The sequence below is a fragment of the Schistocerca gregaria genome, chromosome 6 (genome assembly GCF_023897955.1).
Source record: "Schistocerca gregaria isolate iqSchGreg1 chromosome 6, iqSchGreg1.2, whole genome shotgun sequence".
Classification (NCBI taxonomy): Eukaryota; Metazoa; Arthropoda; class Insecta; order Orthoptera; family Acrididae; genus Schistocerca; species Schistocerca gregaria.
The window spans coordinates 245,882,534-245,895,148 of NC_064925.1; positions in this window are offsets into that span (position 1 = coordinate 245,882,534).

Genomic DNA, 12,615 nt, shown 5'->3' on the forward strand with positions numbered 1-12,615 from the left:
TGTCTTGTATTCAAACTGATTAAAATCTGGCAACGTTTTTGTCTGTTACTGTAGAATGTGAATGCAGAGTGAATTGCTCAGTTACAACCTAATTGCTACATCATTACGGCCTCCTATAAACAAATAAAATGTAATGCTGGGTTCAGTCAAGTACTATTTCGTGGAGAACGTTTTCGTCTTTGTTATCTTTACTGAAAAATCGGCATACCGTAAATGTTTGTACATCCATACATAGCGGTGCTGTAAGAGAACTCGTATTGTAAATTTGTTCAAACACAATAGGATCCCAATTCCAATAATTAAGGGGAAAGGTGATGTGCAGGGGGTTTGTTTTTTTGGGGGAAGAGACCAAGCAGCGAGGTCATCGGTCTCATCAAGGATAGGGAAGGAAGTTGGCCATGCCCTTTCAAAGGAAAGCATTTGCCTGGAGTGATTTAGGGAAATCACGGAAAACCTAAATCATGATGCCCGGATGCGGGATTGAACCGCCGTCCTTCCGAACGCGAGTCCAGTGTGCTACCACTGCGCCACCTCGCTCGGTAAACACAATAGGAATTTGTAAAGTGTTGTATATACATTTCAGATTTTAAGCAGATTCAAAGCTTATTGTTGCGTCTAGTTCTTAGATTCCTGAGTTTCCCTTGCACTCGCGCTGCGCGATTCAAATGTCAAGTGACTGTTCGTACAACCTCGAGAGTATAAACAGCGCTGCGGCGTATCGGCAAATCTCAGGCCCGTTCGAACGCGAATATCATTTGCCCAGCCCTAAATCCAACAGAACCGAAAATATCCCGTTTCTTTGCACTGGATGGTCAAGCAGCGTAAATAGAATTAGCTGCTTACGTCACCCTGTATTTTCTCGCTTTGTGAAATAAGTTTCAACTTTTAACGCCAGCTGCAGTGCTCAATGGCGTTTTTTAGCGACTTTCGAAATTTATATGGACAGTGGGCAATACGAGGAAGGTGTCCATTTCAATTTACGGCCGAACAGGGGTGAACTGGCAATACAGGAGCAATGGTACACAGATGTATGTGAGCTTGTGTCTCTAATTAACCAGCCCGAAGACAGTGAGCAGTTTTACATGGACGTCGGTGCCACAAACTGTAAATTGAAAATCAGACATTTATATAATGAGATAAATGGAAAAAAATAGGTTTAGTTTTCGTCCCATTGACCAAAAATGAGATAATTCTGATGGGTGTGGAACATGTTGGAAAGTGTAACATAAAAAAAATAAAACATTTGAATACAATACTCACTATCCTGATCATTTGTCAGGAGACAGTCGAAATAGGTGAATCCATTACAATAAACTGGGACTCCTAATATCTACAGAATTAATTCACTCTCAGAATGAAACATAAATCTATGCACCAACACAAAATATCTGTTCTTGACCACTGTGACCAAGTGGTGTCAAAAGTGAAATCTAACAGACATTTTTAACTACGGTGGCCTAACAGTAGCTGTTAAGTTCAAAAATGGTTGAAATGGCTCTGAGCACTATGGGACTTAACATCTGAGGTCATCAGTCCCCTAGAACTTACAACTACTTAAACCTAACTAACCTAAGGACACCACACACACCCATGCCTGAGGCGGGATTCGAACCTGCGACCATAGCAGTCGGGCAGTTCCAGATTGTAGCTCCTAGAACTACTCGGCCACTCCGGCTGTCCCCTGTTAAGTATACATCATAAGAGCAGAAACAGTTGCCTACCAAAAAGTATTTCAAATTCTGTTTAAACTGTGCTTTATCTGGAACCAAGTTTTTAATGGTTGATGACAATTTATTAAAAATGTTTGATCCTGAATATTGGACCCCTTTTTGGACTGAGGTAAGTGGTTTTTGATCTGTATGTAGATTTTTCTTATTCCTTATATTGATACTATGTCTTCAGCTATTGGTTGGAAACAGAGGTATATTATTTGCAACAAATTTCATTCAGAAATAAATATACTGAGAGCAGTGGTTACAATACCCAGCTTCTTGAACAGGTTTCTACATGAGTCTCTTGAATTTACACCACAAATGAATCAGATTACACACTTTTGCACTCTAAAAACCTTTGGTCGGTTTGTTGAGTTAGCTCAAAACATGGTCCATACGACATAACTGAATGAAAGTAAGCAAATTATGTAAGTCTTTCATGTTTATACCTCCTACATCTGACATCATTCGCTTTGCAAATACTGACTTATTTAGGCGCTTCAGCAATACTGTCGCATGCATAAGAAGATGGAACACAAGCTTTTCAAATATTTTTGAAAAAAACAGAAAAAGTGAAATTGGTCGATTGTTTGACCGTATTGTGGCAACACTTTGACATTCTTTGCCACCTGAGTTTAGCGCGATCGTATCTCTGACGTATTAGAGCATAATCTTTGCCGCTGTTGGCATAGTGACTTAGAGTTGTTTATGTTTATATTTGTGTTTTCGAGTGTAAAGGTAATAAAAGTTATTCTGAACAACTGAGTATTATTCTATAGTTCGACATACTAGAAAGCCGCCACAGTGGTGACCCCACTAAGAAGACGCAACAGCCCACATAGCAAGTCTGAATGCCGCCCGAGATTAGTCGAGCGGTCTAAGACGCTGCTGCCATGGACTATGCGGCTGATCCCGGCGGAGGTTCGAGTCCTCCCTCCAGCATGGGTGTGTGTGTTTGTCCTTAGTATAATTTAGGTTAAGTAATGTGTAAGCTTAGGGACTGATGACCTAAGCAGTTAAGTCCCATAAGATTTCACACACATCAAGTCGGAATAATGACTACACCGACATCAGTAGCGGCAAATAGTTTCGAGGAGGACCAAAGTACGGCACCTGCAGCAAGCTCTTCCACAGGAGAACGTAGAAGTACCCCTATATGTGCCAAGGAACAACGAGGCCATAGCTGTGGTTCACACAGGCGGAATGTATATTTCAACAACGCAAGGTAGCCATCAACGCCGCACAAATGTACCCTTAATGACATTAGCAAAGAAGACAGGCACCATATCAAATAGTTTAAGAGAATCTTCTGTTTGTGCAACCACAATAGAAGCATGGGAGTATACAGCAAATTACAGGGTGGTCCATTGATCGTGAACGGGTCAAATATCTCACGAAATAAGCGTCAAACGAAAAAATTTCAAAGAACGAAACTTGTCTAACTTGAAGGGGGAAACCAGATTGTGCTATGGTTGGCCCGCTAGACGGCGCTGCCATAGGTCAAACAGATATCAACTGCGTTTTTTTAAATAGGAACCCCCATTTTTTATTACATATTCGTGTAGTACGTAAAGAAACATGAACATTTTAGTTGGACCACTTTTTTCGTTTTGTGATAGATGGCGCTGTAATAGTCACAAACATATGGCTCACAATTTTAGACGAACAGTTGGTGACAGGTGGGTTTTTTAAATTACAAGGCAAAACATAGGTATGTTTGAACATGTGATACATGTACCCTTGTGAACTTATCATTTATGAGAACCCTTGCTGTTACAGTGTGATTACCTGTAACACCTCATTGATGCAATAAATGCTCAAAATGATGTCCATCAACCTCAATGCATTTGGCAACACGTGTAACGACATTCCTCTGAACAGCGTGAAGTTCACCTTTCGTAATGTTTGCACATGCATTGACAATGCGCTGACGCATGTTGTCAGGCGTTGTCGGTGGATCACGATAGCAAATATCCTTCAACTTTACCCACAGAAAGAAATCCGGGGACGTCATATCCGGTGAACGTGCTGGCCATGGTATGATGCTTCGGCGACCAATCCACCTGTTACGAAATATACTATTCAATACCGCTACAACCGAACACGAGCTATGTGCCGGACATTTATCATGTTGGAAGTACATCGCCATTCTGTCATGCAGTAAAACATCTAGTAGTAACATCGGTCGAACATTACGTAGGACGGGATTGCTGCGGTCACAGGTTCGAATGCTGCCTCGGGCATGGATGTGTGTGATGTACTTAGGTTAGTTAGGTTTAAGTAGTTCTAAGTTCTAGGCGACTGATGACCACAGATGTTAAGTCCCATAGTGCTCAGAGCCATTTGAACCATTTGAACCATTACGTAGGAAATCAGCATACATTGATTGCACCATTTAGACTGCCATCGATAAAGTGGGGGCAAGTTATCTTTCCTCCCATAATGCCGCACCATACATTAACCCGCCAAGGTCGCTGATGTTCCACTTGTCGCAGCTATCGTGGATTTCCAGTTGCCCAATAGTGCATATTATGCCGGTTTACGTTACCGTTGCTAGCGAATGACGCTTCGTCGCTAAATAGAACGCATGCAAAAAATCTGTCATCGTTCCGTAAGTTCTCTTGTGCCTAGTGGCAGAACTATATACGACGTTCAAAGTCGTCGCCATGCAATTCCTGGTGCATAGAAATATAGTACGGGTGCAATCGATATTGATATAGCATTCTCAACACCGACGTTTTTGAGATTCCCGATTCTCGCTGAATTTGTCTGCTGGTGATGTGCGAAATAGCCGCGACAGCAGCTAAAACACCTACTTGGGTATCATCATTTATTGCAAGTCGTGGTTGACGTTTCACATGTGGCTGAACACGTCCTGTCTCCTTAAATAACGTAACTATCTGGCAAACGGTCTGGACACATGGATGATGTCGTCAAGGATACAGATCAGCATACATAGAACACGAGAGTGGGGCATTTTGATCACAATAGCCATACATCAACACAATATCGACTTTTCCCGCAATTGGTAAACGGTCCACTTTAACACGAGTAATGTATAACGAAGCAAATACCGTCGGCACTGACGGAGTGTTACGTCATATCACGTACTTATACGTTTGTGACTATTACAGCGCCATCTATCACAAAGCGAAAAAAGTGGTCCAACTAAAACATTCATATTTCTTTACGTACAACACGAATATGTAATAAAAATGGGGGTTCCTATTTAAAAAAAACGCAGTTGATATCTTTTGTGTTAGCAGTTACGAGTGGAGGCCGAAATGCAAGCGTTTTAGCTCACGCTGGATGGCTTGAGGAGGGAAGAACTATACTGACGTGAGGTCTGGAACATGACAAGGAATGAGAATACAGAAAGCGTACGTAATTAGTTTGAAACTTACCTTTAATCCATTAATGATGAACGTCGCTCTTGATGGTACATGAGTCACAATATTATCTGTTAAGAATACATTCTTGAAGATAGTACTTACAGTAAATGAATATGGCGCCTTGTTAGGTCATAGCAAATGACGTAGCTGAAGTCTATGCTAAACTGTCGTCTCTGCAAATGAGAACATATGTAGACAGTGAACCATCGCTAGCAAAGTCGGCTGTACGACTGGGGCGAGTGTTTAGGAGTCTCTCTAGACTAGACCTGCAGTGTGGCGGCGCTCGGTTTGCAATCACTGACAGTGGCGACACGCGGGGTCCGATGTATTCTAACGGACTGCGGCCGATTTAAAAGCTACCACCTAGCAAGTGTGGTGTCTGGCGGTGATACCACAATATCCGTTTGACCTATGGCACCACCATCTAGCGGGCCAACCATAGCGCCATCTGGTCTTACCCTTCAAGCTAGACGAGTTTCGTTCTTTGTAGTTTTTTCGTTTGATGCTTATTTCGTGAGATATTTGGCCCTGTCACTATCAATGGACCACCCTGTGGAGTCAGACACCGTAGATTCTGGTTCAGACATTACTTCTTCTCATCACCAGCACACATCGTAAGAATCCACCATGGAACAGTTGGTAGCACAAGTGGCAAAACTTAACGTCCAAGTCGTCAAGCACCAACAACATTTACAGAGCCGACGCTGGAAAAGTCGCAGGAATAACATTCCTCAGAACCAGCCAGAACATTAGTGCTGTTATCACAAACGCTCCCGCGATTCTGCTCGTGAATTTAACCAACCCTGCAGATTTCCAAACTTCGGAGACGGTCATTAATGGGTGCGAATGTTCGTCATCAATCTTTTAGTCGCCCAGAGACAGGTGGAAAACGAAACGGTGCTAAGAAAGCTAAATCTATGGTTAGAAAATCGGACAGACTATTCATCTAATGCCTTACATCTGGAGAAAAGTTTCTGATTGATACAGGTTCAGAGGTTAGTGTGTATACTAGAAGAAATAGTGACATCCAAAAAACTACGTCACATCACGTGCTCACTGTCGCCAACAACTCTGCAATCCCCACTTACGGTGAGAAACGATTGGCATTACATCTCGAACCAGATTTCAATCTGGTATGGACTTTCATAATAGCAGATACCGGACCCTATTATTGGGGCAGATTTCTTGTGTAAATATTACCTGATGCCAGACCTTGTCAATCGACGATTGGTTCCGATACGCAAGGAAAAGACATTGCCTCCCCTCACTTCCGCACCAGGGCAAATGCAGTGCGAAGTGCCCGGTCATTCTACCACTTCCTCTATGCCAGAACGCGTCGTTACGAATTCGTGCTTACAACAATGTGGGACGCACATGTGTGAGCCACACAAGAAGAAGTTTCTCAAATGCTGTAGGCAATATGACAACATCAGAGGACGCATCTTTCCGCAGCATACTTCAACGCTTTTCAGCAGTGACTCGCCCAGAGAACGCCACCAGGAAGTGCTTTCATAAGACACAGCATCACATCCGCACGAAGCCCGGCCAACCAGTTGAATTCCGACCAAGACGTCTGGGTCCAGAGAAACTACTTGCGGCGCAAGCGGAGTTTGATCGACTTTTGGCGACAGGTATAGTAACTATGTCAGACAGTGCGTGGGCTTCACCCATCCACATGGTTCGCAAAAAAGACAATTCTTGGAGGATATGTGGTGATTGTAGGACTCAATTCTCAAACAATTCCGGATCGGTATCCTGTTCCCAATGTGGTGGATTTCAATTATAATATCGGCAATGCTACCATCCTTAGTGTGATAGACTGTGCGAAAGCGTACTTAAAAATTTCAATGGCACCAGCAGATGTTCAAAAAACTGCAGTGATCCCTCCGTTTGGCCTATTTGAATACAACTTTATGCCGTTTAGTCTTAGAAACGCGGCCCAAACTTGGCATCGTTTTATGCATGAAGTGCTACGAGAACTGCCATTCGTTTTTTGCTACGTGGACGATGTTCTAGTTTTCTCCTCATCGGCGAAATAACACGAAGAACACCTGCAACTGCTTTTACAGCGTTTTGAATGCTATTGCACCTTAGTTAATGAGGCAAAGTGTGCGTTGGGTAAACAGGCAGTCAAATTTCTCGGATATGTGGTCTCGGCAGCAGGTCTATCACCGCTGCCTGAACGTGTGGAGGCAGTTCAACGGATGCCCCTCCCAATAACATACAAAGTACTTCGCCGATTCCTCGGCATGCTCAACTACTACCGCCGCCATTTACCTCACCTAGCGACAGCCCAAGAACCACTCATGGCTCTACTCATAGGAAGAAATACCACAGGATTAAAGGAACATTTGTCACAAGTGATATTGCTGGCTCACCCAAGAGTACATTCGTTCTTGGCGATTATGGTCGATGCAGGCCAGACAGCAGTAGGAGCGGTACTGCAACAGGAAATTAGTGGTGAATGGCAGCCACTCGCCTTTTTTTTCAAAAACATTGGACCAAAGGCAGCAAAAGTGGAGCGCTATCGACTGTGAACTGTTAGCCGTGTACCTTGCAGGCAAGCACTTCCGTTCATCGATAGAGGAGCAATATTTCTCAATTTTCACAGATCATAGACCGCTAGTGGCCATCTTTGAGAGTGACGCACACCCCGCTTCACCACGGCAATGTAGACAGATAGAATACATCACACAGTACAGATCGGGTATACGTCACATAGCGGAGTAGAAGAACCTGGTAGCAAACTGCTTATCACGCAACTGTGCTAGTTTGAACGCAGTACGATGGTCAGATATGGCAACAACACAACAACTTCATCCTTTCCTGTGCCCTCTCCTACAGGGCCAGCCAATGGCATTACATCTTAAATGCATTTCCATTCCGAATTCACCAGAAGGAATTTGGTGTGATGTGAAGAAAGGAAGTCAAAGACATTACATACCACAAGAATACCGCCGAGAGATCTTGAAGGCCTTACACGATCTTTCTCACCCTGGAATCCGAGCAACAGCAAGCCTAGCATCAGGCAAAGTAGTGAGACCAGGGATACAGAAAATGCTTTTTTATTCCAGTCTCTGATCACAAATGAATTCTTTAGACGGTTCCCGGTTTCAGTCTGTAATGACCATCTTCAGATCTTTTTTATACCATGTCCTAAAGTGATACGGCCATAATGGCAGAAAGACTGCAACGACAGGGCATGTGCACGCTTATCGTGTCAGCGCATTAATATCGGCAGGCATGTTTTTGCACCAGTAGCTCAATTTCCAATTCTGTCAGCAAGTTTTATGCACATTCATGTCGACGTTGTGGGACCACTTCCAATTGCCGGAGGCCACCAGTATTTTCCTATGGTCATCGACTGTTTCACTAAATGGCCAGAGGCCCACATCATAATAGACATCTCGGCCAAGTCAGTAGCAAAAGCACTGATATGCTCCTGGTTCTCTCGGTTTGGTGTACCACACGACATTACCACTGATCGGGGCACACAGTTCGAGAGCCAGCTTTTTAAGGAACTTTTGCGGTTATGTGGCTGCAACAATTTTCGTACAGCTAGTTATCATCCAGCTAGCAACGGGATGGTGGAGCGGTTTCACCGCACTCTCAAAACTGCTCTAAAGTGTAGTACGTCTGACTGGTCCGAAGCACTGGTTCTTCTCGGATTACAAACAATCGTGAAAGAAGATTTACAGTGCTCTCCCGCGCAATTAGTTTATGGCAAAGAGTTGAGAGTCCCAGGGAAATTAATCCTCACACAATCCTCTCGACTGGCCACTTCAGAGCTTTACACGCAGTTTGCACAACAACCTAGCAGCAGAATGCGAAAACTCCAGCCTACCAGCACTGCCAAGCACGAGGAACGAAAGGTGTTTGTGCGTAACGACTTGACACAAACATCTCGTGTGGCTCAGAGACGATGCAGTATGCCCACCACTCGTTTCTCCATACTGTGATCCCTACTGAGAAATAGAGAGAGGTGAACACTGGTTCAGAATCGAAGAACGGCAATCAAGAAAAGTACCCATTGAGCGCCTCAAACCCGCGTACATCGGCGAGGACATTCTCGGCATTCAACCCATGGTGTTAAGTTCACCCAACGAGGAACCCATCATTGTGAGGCCAGAGAACATGGATGAAAACCCAGGAACATACACAGAGGAACGGGAAGAACAGGATCGTGTTCTAACAGTGGTTACAAGAGCAGTTAGACAAGTGAAGTGTAAGTTCCCTGACATACTGGGAGCACCCGGTTTCAAAAAAAGAGGGGCTGATGTGGCAACACTTTGACATTCTTCGCCACGTGAGTTTAGCTCGATCGTATCGCTGACGTATTAGAGCATAACCTTTGCCGCTGTTGGCATAGTGACTTAGAGTTGCCGGCCGGTGTGGCCGAGCGGTTCTTGGCGCTTCAGTCTTGAACCGCGCGACCGATACGGACGCAGGTTCGAATCCTGCCTCGGGCATGGATGTGTGTGATGTCCTTAGGTTAATTAGGTTTAAGTAGTTCTAAGTTCTAGGGGACTGATGACCTCAGATGTTAAGTCCCATAGTGCTCAGAGCCATTTGAACCATGGACTTAGAGTTGTTTATGTTTATCGTTACGGTTTCGAGTGAGGAAGGTAGTGAAAGTTATTCTGAACAACTACGTATTATTCTATAGTTCGGCATACTATAAAGCCGCCACAGCATCTTTTGTCCCCTTTCTTATCAAGAAGCTTAACTTTAACTTATCTTAGCCACTCTGGAAATGTTCTGCCAATGAGAGATTGCTTACATAAGTAACTTAAGATAGAACTCAACTCACAAGAAAACTTGATTAATTTTACTGATGTTTTATCATAACCATTAGAATACTTTTGTTTTAAGGATTTTACGATGGATGCTACTTTTTGGGGAGAAGTGAGTATCATTTCCATTTCACTTAAGTTATTTGTAGAGATCAGGCTCAGATATTTCATTGCACCACTTACTTAACCTGATAACCCCACACAGTTATCAACAGAAACAAAGTATTTGTTTAACAGGTTTACAACACTACATACACTTGTTACCACTGTCTCATTTATTTTTAGAGCTAGCTGTTCCTCTTCCTTTCTGGCTCCACCAGTCTCTGTCTTCACTATATCCCATATAGGTTTAAAGTTGTTCCCTGATGTAACTATCTTTTTTCGTAATAAAGCTGCTTAGATTTCTCGATTACTTGCTTAAATGTTTTGCAGTATTCTTTGTAATGCATTGCAATGCTAACATCAGAGTTGTTCCTTGATAGCAGATACATTTTCCTTTTCACCCCACATGATACCTTTATTTCTTGTGTAATCGATGATTTATTTTTAGACTTCTGTTTGATATGAGTTACCTTTGGAGGGAAACAATTTTCAAAAGAGAAAGTAACCTTATTAATGAATGATTTGTATTCTGCATTTGTGTCAGAAGTATTATAAACATCTATTCAGTTCATGTTTTGAGCAATCTCAAAAAAATTACAATTTTTGTCTGATTTATTACCCTCCTGTCGTCAGATTTAATAGATTTTTTTCCTGACATGTTTCAACATTTAAAACAAGATGCAGCATGTCATTGTCAGATAGCCCATTTACTATTGCTTTTGTGATATGATTTGTCTGTAAAGATATTATCAATAGCAGTCTCATAGCGTTTGCATACCCTAGTCGCAAATTTCACAGAAGGAATTGTTGAAGGCAAGCAAAACAGGGGAATTACTGAATAAAACTGATTAAGGGACTCCACAAATACTGCATTACAATAACTTGCAACACACTGTGGAACCAGATACCTGTTATATTACCTTGCATAATGAAAAGTCTTCCAAAACCGTTGTGAAAACAATCTGAATGCATCCTGTGCTCAGTAGTGCTAATTCAGTTAAAGTGTCAGACATAGAATTTGTGTAGGCCTACTTTATTCCCAAGGACAATCGTAGAAAATCGATTCATCAGCTCCTTCTTACACAAGAATATAAGGAAAGAATGGATTTTTCAAACAAAACCAGACTGCTGAAGGAACCTAACAAACATCAGATCTGTTGGAGGAAACAGAATTAGAATAGACCAAAACTCCACATAAGCTGCAAACATTTTAACAGAATCGTCGCCCCTTCATTACTGTTGAAGAATTAATTCAAGCCATAGAATCACTGATAAAAGTACTCAGCGTCAGAAGGATGAATAAAGCCAGGTTCACACACGCAACTTATGTGGCACCACAGCTTGTGACTTTCTGTCGTGGCACCGTGAGATATCCTTCACACAGGACACAACAAATTCTGCATAGTTGTACAGCTTTCAACATGCAGTCAACTGAAATCATATGGGTGGTTATTAATATTATAGAGCAAGTTATGGCATTATAGCTTGACAAGAGTTAAATACAAGGCAGACGAAACCTAAATGTTAGATCCAAAAATAGAATTCGCACAGAGATTAATCAGAGGTCACAAGTGCATTTAGGAATGAAATAACACTCGAAGATGAAAATGCTATGCGCTATGTCAAATTAACAGTTAGCATGTAAATACCATATGCAGATGTACCACTCTTCCAAGGATTTAAAAATCTACATTATCGTTGATTTAAGCGTTTTGAATAACTAACTTTTAGTTTAACAGCTATCGTAACGCACTTGTCTATATCCACAATTTATACAGAGACTAAATCAGGACTGGCGACACTTCTGTTATGTGTGTGAACCCAGCTTTAGCACGCTTTAAATGGGATTTCTTTGTCAGCTTTCTTCTAGAAAACCTGTGTAACTGTGTACAGGATGAAATGTCAAGCCCAACCATATACACTCCTGGAAATTGAAATAAGAACACCGTGAATTCATTGTCCCAGGAAGGGGAAACTTTATTGACACATTCCTGGGGTCAGATACATCACATGATCACACTGACAGAACCACAGGCACATAGACACAGGCAACAGAGCATGCACAATGTCGGCACTAGTACAGTGTATATCCACCTTTCGCAGCAATGCAGGCTGCTATTCTCCCATTGAGACGATCGTAGAGATGCTGGATGTAGTCCTGTGGAATGGCTTGCCATGCCATTTCCACCTGGCGCCTCAGTTGGACCAGCGTTCGTGCTGGACGTGCAGACCGCGTGAGACGACGCTTCATCCAGTCCCAAACATGCTCAATGGGGGACAGATCCAGAGATCTTGCTGGCCAGGGTAGTTGACTTACACCTTCTAGAGCACGTTGGGTGGCACAGGATACATGCGGACGTGCATTGTCCTGTTGCAACAGCAAGTTCCCTTGCCGGTCTAGGAATGGTAGAACGATGGGTTCGATGATGGTTTGGATGTACCGTGCACTATTCAGTGTCCCCTCGACGATCACCAGAGGTGTACGGCCAGTGTAGGAGATCGCTCCCCACACCGTGATACCGGGTGTTGGCCCTGTGTGCCTCGGTCGTATGCAGTCCTGATTGTGGCGCTCACCTGCACGGCGCCAAACACGCATACGACCATCATTGGCACCAA